Here is a 16,965-nt window from a genome sequence, read left to right on the forward strand (position 1 = left end):
GAAACATGACTTTGCCCTTTATCAGTTGTGTGTTCTTGGGCAAGGATAACCTCTCTCTGCCTCAATTTTTCATTTGTAAAATAAATAAATGTAACAGGAATTTTCTTTCTGACAAAGAGGTTTTGAGACAAACCACTTTGAAAACTATAAAGTATATAGAAATGTGTGCTAAGAGAAATTATCCATACCTCTTAGCCTGGCATTCAAGGCTCCCTATAATCTGGCTAAAACTTACCTTGGGGTATAATGGATTGAGTACTAGGTACAGAGTCAGGAAGACCTGAGTTCAAATCATTTATCCTCTTTACCTCAGTTTCCTTGCTTGTGAAATGAGCTGGAGAAGAAGATGACAAATCACTCTAGTGCCAAGAAAACTCTCACAGAGAGTTAAACATGATTGAAATAACTGAACAATAACAAAAACCTGCTTTTCCATTTCATTTCACATCCCACGTCTATCCATGTGCTCTAAACTTTAGAAAACTGGACTACTCATTATCCCTAAGGCACATCCCATGTTCCCTGATTCTGTCTTTATTTACTGCATTACTCATACCAGCATGTCTTCTGCCCTCCAACTTTTAAAAATTGTATACAATAGTGGATATCCAGCACCATCTTGCCTCCCCCAGATCTTCTCTGATCATCCAAGGGGATCTTTCCCTCCTGGACTCTTTGCCTAAAGGCATGTTCTATTTTGTATTTGAATTAGTGATGCATGTACCTTATTCCTCACAACTAGATTGCAAGACCTTGGAAGGTAGGGCTTTGCTGACCTCTACCTCTTCCAATTCTCAAAATAGGATTATACAAAATAGATCTTTAATGAATGTTTGCTGAGGTCAATTAATTTTTGAATAAATCTAGGGGAGTTGGGTATCATTTTAGAAGAACCCTCAAGTACAATAGTTCTTGAATAAGTTTGGAAAAATGAACATTCATTCATTCATTAAATAACATTTATTTGCTGTGTAAAGAACCCAATGTTGGGTGCTGAGGGGAGAGAAAGGGTGTCGATATGACAGAATCCTTGCCTATAGGGAATTTGCTGGTTATTAGGGGATAAGGTACAGATAACTAACTTTATGACCCACCATGATGATAAGTGCATTGGAGAAAGGGCAAAAACAAAGTGTTATGTGAGCGAGGACTGAGAAAGAAGGTCCAAAAAAGGGAATTAGGACAGGTTTCCTAGAGGAAGTGATGACTGAGTCGGTTACTTGAGAAAGATTTTGCACCTCTGGTACTAAGTTGTTTATTTTCCTCTTTTTTCTTCCTTCTAGAACTCTCATTTCTTTTCTCATTCTTTTCCCTATAGCTTCCATTTCATTTAGATAGCCACTTAAACACTCTTATTTTGTTTCTTCCATAACGTTGATATGCATATGAATTTCTTCAAGGTTTTGCTTATAAATGATATAGTTATTTTCTTCTGGGTTTGTTTCATAAGATCCTCTAACCCTATAATATTTTGTTATAATTGATGTTATCTTCTTTTGACTCACTTCTTTGTTTTTTCTTTGCTTTGTTCATTTCTCCAGCCTTACTTCTTGAATTGGGACTTTGCATTGGGGCCATCCAATGTGTTCTTTTGGAAAGAATAATGACACCTTCTCTGATACTTCTCTATATTATTTGGAGCCAAAGTAATGAACACTGAATTTTTCAAGGGCATCAAAAGCATCCAAGGAGTATCCTGCACTTGAAGCTATCTAAGTAGAATGCTTTGATTGAAGACACTGATTATTTCCCTGAAATTTTATGCCTCTCTCGCAGGATTTTGGAACCCTCATTTGGAAATAGGGAAACAGCTGATGGCTCCAAAAACCCTTAAATAGACCTCTCATCTAGGTCCCTTCATTTATACTCTCATGTCCTTGCCTCTTGACATACAACTTCAGATTCTAGCCTTCCCTAACTTATCTCTAGTCCGTGCATTGGAAATCTTCCATGATCTATATTCTTAAGTTGGATTTTCTGGCTAGACCCCTTTCTCAATGTCCATAGGCACATGGTTCTGTCTTTGTTTGGGATTAGTCTGGCAAAATGCACTTATTGGAGTTTCTCCTTTGATTTCTTGATCATTTCTCAGTCCAATAGTCTTTTAAGAACTCTTGCTGGAATGTTTCTATTGGGCTTATATCCCAAAGAGATCTTAAAGGAGAGAAAGGGACTCACATGTGCAAAAATGTTTGTGGCAGCCCTTTTTGCAGGGGAAAAAAACTGGAAACTGAGTGGATACCTATCAGTTGGAGAATGACTGAATAAGTTATGGCATATGAATGTTATGGAATATTATTGTTCTATAAGAAACGAGCAGAATGATTTCAGAGAGTCTCAGAGAGACCTACTTGAACTGATGCTGAGTGAAATGAGCAGAACCAAGAGATTATTGTACACAGCAACAGCAATATTATTATATGATGATCAATTCTATTGGATATGGGTCTTCTCAACAATGAAATGGTTCAGGCCAGTTCCAATGATCTTGTGATGATGAGAGCCATCTAGAATCATCACTTCTTTTGTTGTTTGCTTGATTTTTATTTTCTTTCTCATTTTTCTTCCTTTTTCATCAATTTTTTCTTGTGCAGGAAAAAAAAGTATAAAAATGCATGCCTATATTCGATTTACATTTTTTTTACTATGTTTAACATATATTGGATTACATTACTTGCCATCTAGGATAGGGATGGGAGGAAGAAGAGGAAAGATTGAAACACAAGGATTTGCAAGGGTCAATAAAGAAAAATTATCTTTGCATATGTTTTGAAAATAAAAAGCTTCGGGGCAACTAGGTGGCACAGTGAATAGAGCACCAGCCCTGAAGTCAGGAGGACCTGAGTTGAAATCTGGTTTCAGATACTTAACACTTCCTAGCCGTATAACCCTGGGCAAGTCACCTCACCCCATTTGCCTCAGCAAAAAAAAGAAAAGAAAAGAAAATGTTTCAATTAAAAAAAAAAAAACCTTGATGGACTAATGTGGAAAGAACTGGCCTTTTATGCTTGCTTTTATTCAGTCACCTTGATGAGAGTGCCTCAGCATTTGAGTTTGGCTTTAAAATCTCCTTACTATATTTTAATAATCAAATCTAAGTCAAATAATTGCACACAAAAGAAATAAAATCTTACCTAAACCTTCAACATTTAGCAAAATGGGATCAAGTGAATTAACGGACCACAAACAAAATTACTCTGTTCTCAAGTGCATTGGAAGCTCTGCAACATTAAGACCTGTTTTCATCATACACACACACACACACACACACACACACACACACACACACCAGACACGATGCATCTATAAATGTGTAGCTGTTCTCTATGTACACAGTTCTGCTTCTGCTGATTTCACATTTCATCACCTCATTTAAGTGTTATTTGAATTAGGCTTTGAAGAAAGAGGGAGGAAAGGCATTCTAGGCATTGGGAACAGAGAGTAAAGGCTTTGGTTTGGTCATGTTAATTTTCTCCATATGTGTGACTCTCTAGACAAGGGGACAACTCATTGTTTCTGGTGCAGATTCAACAATTTCCCATTAACATGTGTTTACTCCTACTTTTCCCTATGGCTAAGTATTCCACTTTCCTGACTGTTGATATATCTGCTATGCTTCAGGTTCTAGATTCAATGCCTCTTCCTCCTGGGAACCTTCCCTGATCTCCCCCACCTCTTGCTTCTCCCAATCAGAAATGGTCTCTTTAAACTTTTAAAATACAATTCTTTGCTTGTTCTTCTCTTCAGACACATAATCTAATTTTGCATTCTAAATGTATGTGTTTGTGTGTATGTGTATATTTATCCTTGTAAAACCACAGATTCCTTGAGGACAGGAATTGAATCTTATCCATCTTTACCTTGCGTCTTTATATTCATATTTCTTCCTCAGCACCTAGCTTGTCATTCTGAACTTGGTAAGTTCTTAATCTATATTTGTTTAAGAAAGAAAGGATGGATAGGAGAGACATTTTAGGAAGATTACTGAAGAAGGGGCATGAAAGATGCACTCGAGGGGAAAGAGGCTGGAAGTGAGGAGATCCTGGTAAGTCAATTATTCATTCAACATTTATAAGATATCTACTAAGTACAGAGAATTATGCTAGCCACAAGGGGAGATAAAAAGAATCAGGATTTAGGTGAGAAAAAAATGTTAATAAAAGCAAACCCATTCACCCACCTCTGCAAAAATAAACAAAACACAAAAACAAAAACAAAAACAAAAAAACAAAAAAACTGAAACTCTGAGAGGAAGTCCTTAGCCTTATAACCACAACCTCATCTCTAGCTCCCACGGAACAGGTAAGGTCTCTGAGGATGACAAGAGCTGGCCAAGGTGCTGAACACCAGGATCTTTTTTGAACACCAGAACTTCTCTAACAAGAGCACTTTAAATATCTGTCTCCAGCGACCCTTGATTCCCAAGCAGTCTAAGCTTTTCCCAAGAAGTGTGGAATTTCAGGTTCTTTTCCCAAATCAGTTCACAGTTGCAAAAATAAACCAGCCCTACTGAGCTTTTTGTGCGATGACAGGGAGTGAATGTGGGCGCCGAGTACAAGGGAGAAGGAAAAAAGATACAGATCCCCAAATAGAGATGGGCAGATCTGTGACACCAAGGATGAAGGCCAGACCTTTGGGCATCCTGCTGACCTTGTACCCCTATACTTGTTAATAATTGGGCTCTGTATCATTGTAGTGAAAGCCTAAAAAAATAATCCCAATTCCATCTAGAAGCACTTTTAAGGTTTACAATAACCACTCCCCACATCCTAGACCACCATGGAACTAAAGACTACTACTCTACTGATACAGTCTACTTAGCACAGCCAACAGAGAAAAGACCAATGTTCAGGAAGACCTCACTACTCCCACTTAGACCATGAGGCCTTGGAAAGTAGAGTCTTACTGATTTCAGTCGTCTTCAGCACTGGTACCCTAAGCTTAAATCCACCCTGGCTGGGAGACCTGAGGCAATTCACTAAGGGGCTTCTCAAAGCGAAACTTTCAATACTAAAAGTCTCAGGGCAATGGCTGTTCTTCTGAGGTGAAGAAAGCTTCTCATTGGGAGCTGCCTTCGATAAATTTATAGAATGATAGGGTCTTCAGATGGTTCTTTTATAAACACCAAAGCCCAGGGGTTCAGAGACACTGAGGTGCCTAGTCATATAATTGGTGAGTGTCAAAGGAGTGATTTGAATCCTGATCTTCTAACTTGGTACCAGTATTCTTTTCATCATAAAAGGAGCTTAAACTTCTTTCAGGAAAAACAAAAACAAAAACAACCACATTTGCAAGGCTCCAACTATAATGAGGGTGTCCTAGTTCATCTCTCCAAATATACACCAAACCCATCTAGGATTATAAACCCCAGGTGGCATCCCTGTACACAGTCACCTTGTACCTTGATCAGAATAAAGGAGTTCTTGCAACATGAGAAGGGTTGTTTGTGAGTCAAAGCCCAGGTTTCACAGGGGCTGTGACAGCAATATCTGTTATTATCATGTTAGACTCTTTCAGCTGGTAGACCCTTTAACAGAAGAAAACTTCTTAAAAAATCTTTTGATCTGTTGAACCTGGAGTGGCTGCCATTTGTTGTGCTTAAAATACAATTCATTTATTTAAGATTCTGGGCAGCCATCATTTATGGTACAGAATAACTTGCATTTGGAAAATACTTGCTCCTCCTGATGGACCTTCCCCCCAGCTCCAGCCTTTGTTTAAGGGCTGTGGCCCTGTCTGCCTTTATCTAAAATTTCAATAGCAGGCCTTCAGGCTATCTAATTGAAGGCTGCCTTGCACCCTATGAGGCCTTTATCCATTTTATCAAGTCAAAAACAATCAAGCTTGTGGAAAACCATTACTGATTAGCTAAATGACTGACTTAAAATAATAAAAATCAGATGGAAGTAGAGACTTAACTACTGTATTCACTCTTATGCTTAGAGGTGAAGAACTGGGATTGAGACTAGGTTAATGACCATTATGAAAATCCATCCCTTCCATTTGGGAGTCTTCAAAATCCATTCCTAAAAAATATTGTGATGAAGTGGAACAAACCTTGGTGGCAGGAGACCAATATGAATCCAACTGAGCATTCATAAAAACTTTCTGTCTAAGATATATTGATGGATAAGCTTGAGGGGCCATCCATACATTGTTAAGCTGATCTCATCTGAGTAACTATACCTTTTGTTGAGGGGTATTTCAACTAATTGATGAAGAAATCTGTATTAATTTCATCATTATTCACAAAGAGAAACATAAGGAGGATCTCTAGCTTTACAATGAATCTTTCATCCATTAGTAACGTGCATTTGATATCTTCCAGAAGAGTGCCAAACATTTTTAATCAGCCTGTCTTCTTGCTTTATGCTTCGGTGCAATGAACAAATGAATGAGTGAATAAATACATGAAGAATGAATACGTGTTTGAATGTGAGTGGAAAGATAAAATGAGTGTGTGTGCGACTGTTGTTTGTCCTTTGTTCTTGAAGAGGACCATGGCCTCAGGATGCCATGACATGCAAATGGCTCAGATTTAAATAAGGGAGGGTTGTGCACAGCCACCAGCATCACTTTCTCCTCCAGAGCCATCTGGGCCCAATGGCCAGAATAGATCAGGATGAGTAGAGATGGCCCTGAATGCAGTGGGAGACCTTGGCCCTTTTAAGCTAAGATATTAACAGGTCTCAGTTTTGGATGAAGAAATGAATGAACAGCAAATGAGTGAGCAAATAAGGAAGTGAACAAAGAAATAAATAAGTTAAAAATGAAGAAGTGAAGGAATTTATAGCTTTGAGTAAACGAACAAGTGAATGAATAAACAAACAGGGAAATGAGTAAACAACAGAATTAGTGAACAAATGAATGACTGGAATCCCTTTTAAATCCTTCAGGAAAGATTAACTTACAGAATATCAGAACCCCCAAAGTTAATTTGGAAGGAACCCAGATGTCATCTAACTAGTCAATCAAATAATGGACAACATTATGTGCTGGTGATTGCCCAAACTCCTCATTTATCTATAAACAAACTGGGACCTAGAGAAAAGAATGCACATGTGGTAAGGAGAAGACCTTCTTACTCCAATTTCAAATCATTTCCCCTTTGTCACACTGACTACAATTGGATATGTTGTATTTATTTACAAAACTGAGAGTGGTAGTTGATCTAGATCAAGAATTCTTAACCCTGGTATTCATTCCCTCTCCCACCCACCCCAGCTCCACACACACACACACACACACACGCATAAACACACACACACACACACATGCAAACACACATGGAGTCAATGAGTAGATTCAAGGAAGTTTGTAAACTTGGAAGGGGAAAAAAAGACATCATTATCTACACTAACCTCTAATGGAAATCTAGCATTTCTTTCAATTATGAAGACAACATACATTATGGAAATATGTTAAAATCTCTCAATAAACCATGGCATTCAGCAAATCAGCCAGCCACCTCTTAGAGAAGTCTAAAGTAAATAGGATTCAACCATCCTCATCCTTGGAAGACCCAGAATCCAGAATCCAAGTTAGAATTTGGAGAACAATCCCTCAGATCTGCATGCCAATTTCATGGGTCAGCTAAGAGCTACATCTTGCTTGATTTTAGAAGTATTTTAAAACATCTAATCCTACTGCACCCAGGAAAAATTAGGAGGCAGAGAAGAAAAAAAGAGAGAGCAGCAAGATAAATTAGGCCCAGCAAGAAAACGACAACAAATCTGTTTCCATTTAGCAGAACAACTCTCGTCAATGCTGACTTCCTCAGAATGCCGCGTGCCGGGGCCCAGTTTGCCTTTTCTAAGGTTACTGCCATCCTTGGCATTCTGTGGGTTTTGTAAACTCCATTTCCAAGTGTATTATCGGCAAGTACCAGGCATTTGGAAGTCACATGCCAAACACAATTAAGGCAGACAGTTCCTCTTGGGCATTTATTCAGCTCAGGTTTTCATTTCTGTGTCCATGGGAATTCCATTGTCCACTATGAAATAGCTATACTTGAATTCACATCAGAGATCTTCCGGTAACTATTTAGTCTCTACCCCTGCTCTTAGAATGATAGGCTTGGACTATAAAATTTCTCAAGTTCCCTCCATCTCTGACATTGTATGAGATCTTGTTATATGATGCTGGCTATGTGGCGTCCCTTCCCTAGCCTCAAGTATCTCATCTGTAATGGAAATCACCATACTTGCTGTTAGATTTTGAAAAAGATGACATCTTTGTGCCAAAGTGAAGAGGGTTTATTACTGCTTGTGGTACAAGTTACCCCATGTGTTATAAAAGAAAATGTCAGTGTTTTCCTGATGTTAGCAGTTGGTAGAATCGAGGAAGTTGGAAGCCTACCCCTGAGTGTTTGTGACACTATGTCAAGAATGGCGTATAAAGTGGGTAGAGAATAGCGTATGTGTCAGATTTGGAGTGACATGTGTGAGAGAGTGACTAGTGTTACTATTATATACAAGGTGAAGGAATGTGGGTCAATCTATGTGAGTATGAAGGTGGTTGTCATCCTGGATGACATCCTGGGGTTGTTTCCGAGGTGTTTCTCTTGTCTAGTGAATCATCAAAAGGTCACAGATGGAATGACCCCACTAGAGAGGTCATTATGTGTTTTAAACCCTTAATTTTACAAACGAGGAACCAAAGTCTCCAGACTTTAGTGATTTGAACCAAGATCATATGGATGATGGCTGGGCCAAAGATGAATTCAAAGCCATCATCTGATTGATTATGAATTGATTATGAAATATGCACATCATGGATGACAAGATCTCCTCATCAGCCATATAGTCATGGTGAGTAATGACTGACTTGGGGACCCATGAAGCAGAATGTGGATAAACTTATTTTCTTGCCTGCTTGCCTATTGGAAAGATTGATGACTGTGAGTACATTATTCAAAAACTGAGCAAATGTGCTTATTATGAATATGAAGAAATGGAGGCCCAGAGTCCAAGTAGACTTAGTCATAGTCAAACAGCAATGATCATGCTAGATGCTGGCTGTCTCCCGTACCTGTCAAATACATGCTCCTCCCCTTTGCATAGGAGACTTCCTAAGATAGGTATTTCATAAATAAGTAGGTACTTGAGAAATGCTTGTTTCCTGATTGATTACTGAGTAGGATTTGGACTCAGGTTTCCAATGTTCTTTCTAGCACCCCCGTCCCATACTGCCTCCTGATATGTGCACACATTGTGGTTGTTCAGCCATGAAGTACCCTTTCATAAAAACAGGCACACACCAGAGCCCTACATTTGGAGATGAAGGTCAATCCCATCTTAGGAATCAGTGACATTAGTGATCAGAGAAATGCAAATTAAGGCAACTCTGAGATATCACCACACACCTCTCATATTGTCTAAGATGACAGGAAAAGATAGTGATGAATGTTGGAGGGGATGTGGAAAAACTGGGACACTGATCTATTGTTGATGGAGTTGTAAAAGGATCCAATCATTCTGGAGAGCAATTTGGAACTATGCTCAAAAGGTTATCAAACTGTGCATATCCTTTGATCCAGCAGTGTTTCTACTGGGTTTATATCACAAAGAGATCTTAAACAAGGGACCCACAGGCGCGAAAATGTGGCAGCCCTTTTTGTAGTGGCTAGAAACTGGAAATTGAATGGATGCCTGTCAATTGGAGAATGGCTGAATAAATTATGGTATATAAATGCTATGGAATATTATTGTTCTGTAAGAAATGACCAGCAGGATGAATACAGAGAGGCTTGGAGAGACTTATACTTCCTGATGCTGAGTGAAATGAGCAAACCCAGGATGATCAACTCTAATAGATGTGGCTCTCTTCAGCAATGAGATGATGCAAACCAGTTCCAATTGTTCACTAATGAAGAGAATCAGCTACACCCAGAGAGAAAACTAGGGGAAATGACTGTGGACCACAACATAGCATTTCCACTCTTTGTTATTGCGTGCTTGTATTTTTGTTTTCCTTCTCACGCATTTTTGCCTTCTGTCTAGATCCAATCTTTCTAATGCAGAAAGATAATTGTATATATGTATACATATATTGGATTTAACATATTTAACATGTATTGGACTACCTGCCATACAGGGAAGGGGGTGAGGGGAAGAAGGGGAAAATTTGAAACAGAAGGTTTTGCAAGGGTCAATTTTTTTAAATTATAGCTTTTTATTGACAAAACATATGCATGGGTCATTTTTCCAATATTGACTCTTGCAAAATCTTCTGTTCCAAATTTTCCCCTCCTTCCCCCACCTTCTTCCCTAGTAGTCAAATACATGTTAAATATATTAAAATATAGCCTAAATCCAACAATGTATACATATGTATACAGTTATCTTGCTTATGCACCCTTTGACACAGACTAAGCGATGCACTCCCAGGTCTATATTCCAAAGAAATAAAAACAAAATGGAAAAGCATCTATTTGTGCAAAAATTTCTACAACCATTCTGTTATGGTGGCAATGGCGGAGTCGCCCATCAGTCAGACAGCTCCAGTTGTGATCTGTCACTGGGTTGAAAGGGCATTGTGTTATTAAAGGGGACAAACAGATTGCAGAAAACCATCAGAAAGGCTTCCGTGAACCAACGCATAGCAGAGTGAGCAGAAACAGGAGAACTTTGTACACAATCACAGCAATTTGGTCCAATGAGCAATTTTGAATAAGTTGCCTCTTCTCAGCAGTGCAGAGATCCAGGACAATTCCAAAGGACTCCGGATGAAAGATGCCATCCCTCTTTAGAGAAAAACCAAACCAAACCAAACCAAACCAAACAAACCAAAAACAACAACAACAACAAAAACAGAAGGAAAATTTTTTTAATTATTTTTAATAATTATAACTTTTTATTGACAGAACCCATGCCTAGGTAATTTTTTTACAACATTATCCTTTGCACTCACTTCTGTTCCGACTTTTCCTTTCCCTCCCTCCACCCCCTCCCCCAGATGGCAAGCAAATACATGTTAAATATGTCACAGTATATCCTAGATATAATATATATGTGCAGAACCGAACAGTTCTCTTGTTGCACAGGAAGAATTGGATTCGGAAGGTAAAAATAACCCAAAAAGAAAAACAAAAATGCAAACAGTTTGCATTCATTTCCCAGTGTTCTTTCTTTGGGTGTAGCTGCTTCTGTCCATCATTGATCAATTGGAACTGAATTAGATCTTCTCTTTGTTGAAGAAATCTACTTCCATCAGAATACATTCTCATACAGTATCATTCTTGAAATGTGTAATGATCTCCTGGTTCTGCTCATTTCACTTAGCGTCAGTTCATTTAAGTCTCTCCAACCTTCTCTGTCTTCATCCTGCTAGTTATTTCTTACAGAACAATAATATTCCATAACATTCATGTACCACAATTTACTCAACCATTCTTCAATTGATGGGCATCCATTCATTTTGCAGTTTCTAGCCACTACAAACAGGGCTGCCACAAACATTTTGGCACATACAGGTTCTTTTCCCTTCTTTAGTATTTCTTTGGGGTATAAGTCCAGTAGTAGTACTGCTGGATCAAAGGATATGCACAGTTTGATAACTTTTGGGGCATAATTCCAGATTGCTCTCCAGAATGGTTGGATTCATTCACAACTCCACCAACAATGCATCAGTGTCCCAGTTTTCCCACATCCTCTCCAACATTCATCATTATTTTTTCCTGTCATCTTAGCCAATCTGACAGATGTGTAGTGGTATCTCAGAGCTGTCTTAATTTGCATTTCTCTGATCAATAGTGATTTGGACACTCTTTCATATAAGTGGAAATAGTTTCAATTTTATCATCTGAAAATTGTCTGTTCATATCCTTTTACCATTTATCAGTTGGAGAATGGCTTGATTTCTTATAAATTAGAGTCAATTCTCTATCTATTTTGGAAATGAGGCCTTTATCACAACTTTTAACTGTAAAAATCTTTTCCCACTTTGTTGCTTCCCCTCTAATCTTGTTTGTATTAGTTTTGTTTGTACAAAGGCTTTTAAATTTGATATCAAAATTTTCTATTTTGTGATCAATAATGATCTCTAGTTCATCTTTGGTCACAAATTCTTTCCTCTTCCACAAGTCTAAGAGATAAATTATCCTATGTTCCTCTAATTTATTTATAATTTCGTTCTTTATGCCTAAATCATGAACCCATTTTGATCTTATCTTAGTATACGGTGTTAAGTGTGGGTCCATGACGAATTTCTCCCATACTAATTTCCAGTTATCCCAGCAGTTTTTGTCAAATAATGAATTCCTATTCCCAAAGTTAGGATCGTTGGGTTTGTCAAACACTAGATTGCTTTAGTTATTTTGTCTTGTGAACCTAACCTAGTCCACTGATCAACTAATCTATTTCTTAGCCAATACCAAATGGTTTTGATGACTGCTGCTTTATAATATAGTTTTAGATCAGGTACAGCTAGGCCACCTTCATTTGATTTTTTTTTCATTAATTCCCTTGAGATTCTCGACCTTTTGTTCTTCCATATGAATTTTGTTGTTATTTTTTTCTAGGTCATTAAAATATTTTCTTGGGAGTCTGATTGGTATAGCACTAAATAAATAGATTAGTTTAGGGAGTATTGTCATCTTTATTATATTCGCTTAGCCTATCCAAGAGCACTTAATATTTTTCCAATTATTTAAATCTGACTTTATTTGTGTAGAAAGTTTTTTGTAGTTTTGCTTATATAATTCCTGACTTTCCTTTGGTAGATAGATCCCCAAATATTTTATGCTATCAACAGTTATTTTGAATGGAATTTCTTTGTGTCTCTTGCAGTTGGATTTTGTTGGTGATGTATAAAAATGTTGAGGATTTATGTAGATTTATTTTGTATCCTGCAACTTTGCTAAAGTTATGCATTATTTCTAATAGCTTTTTAGTAGACTCTCTGGGGTTCTCATAGTATACCCTCATATCATCTGCAAAGAGTAATAGTTTGGTTTCCTCATTACCTACTCTAATTCCTTTAAACTCTTTCTTTGCTCTTATCAGGCCGACTTAAAAAACACATTTCTTAATTGACTATATCAATAACCAAATTAATAAAAACCATATGAAAAACACATTTCTTTGTCTTGGGTTTGGGGCGGGGAGGGTTTGGGTATTCTTTCAGTGGAATGAATGACTGAAATCCTGCCCCCTAAGAAACTATGAGCTCTGAATTACAACTAAGGGCCTTCCAGTGAGTGTAGAAAGGAAAGACGTGGTCAATGGCTACCCCGGCCTTGCGAGCAGCCTCAGACACAGAGCTCAGGGGAGACGACAAGGGCGCTCCCTGAGCCAGGTGCAGAGCCGTGAGGATGGTCACCATACCTCGGACGTTGTCGACTTCCTCCCCGACGGTCCGCAGCACCTCCTCGTAGCCGCAGAGGATGCTGTAGAGGTTCCAGGCAGGAGCGTCTCCTCCTCCTAACCTGGGCCTCATCAACTTGCCCCGCACTTGCACCTGGCACCAAAAACGCCTGTTCCTTTGCTTCAGCTCATCTTCCAAGAACCTCAGGGCGTAACGGGCAGGGGCTTCCCTCTTCCTCCCCTCTAACTCATCAATCACGATCCGGGGGACAGTGACGACTAATCTCCCGCTCTGGGCCATCTTCCTCACCAGGGGCAGGTGCTGGAAGAGAGCCACGGTGACCACGATGAGATAAGGGGAAATTGCCGTCTGAATGCGGAGCAGCGGGAGGGACGTCTCCAGGGACTGCACCTGTGTTTGCAACAGCCGCTGAGTGGTGAGGTGAAATGCAAGCCCACTCCCAGAAAATCACGGATCTCCTCAGGGAAAGGGAGACCGAGAGAACATGTCCCTCACCTAACTGGTGCAGTGAAGGAACGAGTGGCCTGCAGGCAGAACCCTGATTTATATGCTGGAAGCAAATTATCTAGGGCAAAGTCTTTAGCGCAAAATCCTGCAAGGTGTATATTGTTCTCACCAGTCTATTGATTAAATTGGCCCTGTGCCCAAATAGCTGTAAAACGTCAAACCCTTCGGATCCAGCAATACTACTACCATGTCTATATCAATAAATAAATAACAAATAAAAAAGAAAAAAAAATTTTTTTTTTTTTAGTGATGACAATAAAGTGTTTTTTTTTTTAAACAGTTTTTTGGAAGTTGGAACATGCCTTCAAGAACTTCCAGGGCTTAGCACTTTCTTAAGTACCTGCTTGTTAAGCACATACTTAACCCTTTTTGGGGTCTGGCTGGTCTTTGAAGGTGTAAACTCAAAAGAGGTGTAAACTCAAAGCAGTTTTTGGGAAGTTGGAACACGCCTTCAAGGAGTGTTTTGAAAACTCTCCGAAGAGTTGACACCTTCAATCATTTCCAGGGTTTAGCACTTTCTTAAGTACCTGCTTGTTAAGCACCTACTTAGCCCTTTTTTGGGTTTGCCAAGTCTTTGAAGGTGTCAACTCAAAACACAAGTTCCTGCATATAAAGCAGAGTTCTGCTTGCCGGCCACTCATTCCTTTACTGCACCAGTTAGGTGAAGGACGTGTTCTCTCGGTCTGAGTTTCCCTGAAGAGACCCGTGATTTCCTGGAAAGAGTGGACTTGGATTTCACTGCACCAGGTAGGTGAACGACGTGTTCTCTCGGTCTCCCTTTCCCTGAGGGGATCCGTGATTTTCTGGGAACAGTGGACTTGCATTTCACTGCACTAGTTAGGTGAGGGAGGGTTCTCTCGGTCTCCCTTTCCCTGAGGGGATCCGTGATTTTCTGGCAACAGTGGACTTGGATTTCACTGCACTAGTTAGGTGAGGGAGGGTTCTCTCGGTCTCCCTTTCCCTGAGGGGATCTGTGATTTTCTGGGAACAGTGAACTTGGATTTCACTGCACCAGTTAGGTGAGGGACCTTTCTCTCGCTCTCCCTTTCTCTGAGGGGGATCCCTAATTTTCTGGTAAAAGTGGACTTGGATTTCACTGCACCAATTACCAAACCGATGCGATCTGTAACTATGGAACCAAACCAAACCAAACAACTTCTCCTGGGGATGGTGCAATCAGCTCAGCAGCTAGACGCCCTCCTCGCGAGGGAGACAGCCCACCAAGAGGTTTTCCAGCCCCACTATACGGCCCTAAGGAGCCAACTTGAACAATTTGCCGTTCGACTCATCCTGCTGAGCCCGGGAGATTATGGCTTGGCCGCAGAAGAGCTGCTGTGGACCAAAGTGTACTATGATCTCAAAACGCTGAGGAAGCTCAAGGGGGCCCTCGTGGATCGTTGGAGCCCTGAAGGGGCTTACCGGGAGCACTTCAAAAATGGAATTCATGTCTACCATCGCCTTTTCTTTTCTGTGCAGGCACAGTTTGAGCTGAAATTGGAAAACTACATCTACTGGCCTTCAAGCCAGCCTTTGAGTCCAGCCAGGAGGGCAGGCCCTGCCTCCGTGGAAGAAATGGACTGGGCCAGGAAGTTCTGTCATCGTTGTCTGCTTCGGATTGGAGACTTGTACCACTATCTGAAGGAGTTCACCGACTCCGGAGAGAAGCAAGCCAAACGCTACTACTACAGAGCTCTGTCGCTCATTCCCGACCTGGGCTTGCCCTTCCTGCACCTGGCAACTCTGTCCGGAGCTAAATTTTCTTATGTGGAGGCTATGTGTTTTTATCAGTGTTGCCTCTTTTCAAAAGTCCCCCACGCTGGCGCCAAACTGGGTCTGGAGCAAATCTATCTGAAAATGGAGGAGGAGTACAGGCGGCTTCCGCGTGGTCCGCTCGGGACACTGGGTCCAGAGCAGAAGGCGCGTGAAGATGTGGGAAGGCTGCTGGTCAGCTTTCTGTATCTCCAGAGCCTCCTGAAGCCCAATGGCAGGAGACACCCGGAGCTGGAGAGACTGTGCCAGAGCGTCCTGGAGGACTCTGAGCTGTGTCTCTCTTACCTGTCGCTCAAAGGCGGCCAAGGGTGGGCCCGGGGCCCGAGAGCAGAACAGAAGCACGGCTCGCTCTTGCCCAATCAAGTCGTCTTCCAAATGGTCATCCTCTGCATTTTGACTCTGGAGAACCTGAAGAGAGCCAAGTCGGAACTAAGCAAGATGGCGCTCTCCTTCAGCCTGGTGTTCTTCTCCCAGATTGTGCGCCTCCTGGGCGGGAACATCCAGGCAGCGGTGCAGAGCCGCTTGGCGCCAGAGAGGGATGAAACGTCGGAGCCCAAGAGTAAAAAGCCTCGGCTGGAAAAGCCGGGGCCAGAGCTTCCCGCTCCCCAGCGCGCCTCGGTTAACGCCGGCGAGTTCTCGGGGAGGGAACGGGAGCCCCGTTTCTCCATTGCACCTCCTGGCCCTGAAGACTCCTGGGAGGACAGCGAGCCGATGGAAGTCTCGGAGCCGGATGGGACCTGGGACTCCTACCGCGTCTTAGACGACAGTGAAGATTGGGGGGACGTTTCTGTCTGTTCCCTCCCCGACTCGGACAGCAGCTTCAGTGAAGGACTCTCAGGAGACAGAGAAGAGCAGAGGCCCTCGGAGGAAAACGCCCTTGGCAGCAGCTGGACCCTTCCCAACGCCCAGGCGCTGCAAGAGCGGCTGGAGATTCTCTCTGCAGAAGGGCTGCTCCCGGCTCTGCGCCTCATCCTGCAGTGGCTGGCCACCGAGCCGGCCCTCAGCGCCCTCAGCATGCGCGAGTGGCCCGGCCTGTGGAGTGACCTGCTGCTGGTGCTGAACCTGATGCCCAGAGCCGAGGAGCTCGCCAACCCCCACCTCGGGCTGGCCCCTCGGCTGCGGGAGCTGCTCCCCCACTTTGAGCGGCCGAGTCCCCCCATCTCCATGCCCCTCCTGGAGGATACCATTGTGCACAGCCTGCTCCCCTTCCAGGCTGCCCAAGGCAGCTTAAACTTTGAACTCGACGTGTTCCCCGTTTTCTCCAGGGAAGAAGTCGCTCTCCGCGCCTGCCTCCTGCGCACATTTGGGCATTTTGCCTCCCAGCTGCCCGGGAGTCTCATCCTGTTCGATTCTAAGCTGGGC

At 41.5% G+C, this 16,965-nt stretch overlaps 1 protein-coding gene across 1 annotated transcript in view; it reads right to left on the reverse strand.

Moving 5' to 3' along the window:
• The window catches only part of SHISAL1 (shisa like 1), a 121,801-nt gene that overhangs the window by 74,076 nt on the left and 30,760 nt on the right, over positions 1 to 16,965 (reverse strand). The window lies entirely within an intron of this gene.

The sequence above is a fragment of the Antechinus flavipes genome, chromosome 5, assembly GCF_016432865.1.
Source record: "Antechinus flavipes isolate AdamAnt ecotype Samford, QLD, Australia chromosome 5, AdamAnt_v2, whole genome shotgun sequence".
NCBI classification, from domain to species: domain Eukaryota; kingdom Metazoa; phylum Chordata; class Mammalia; order Dasyuromorphia; family Dasyuridae; genus Antechinus; species Antechinus flavipes.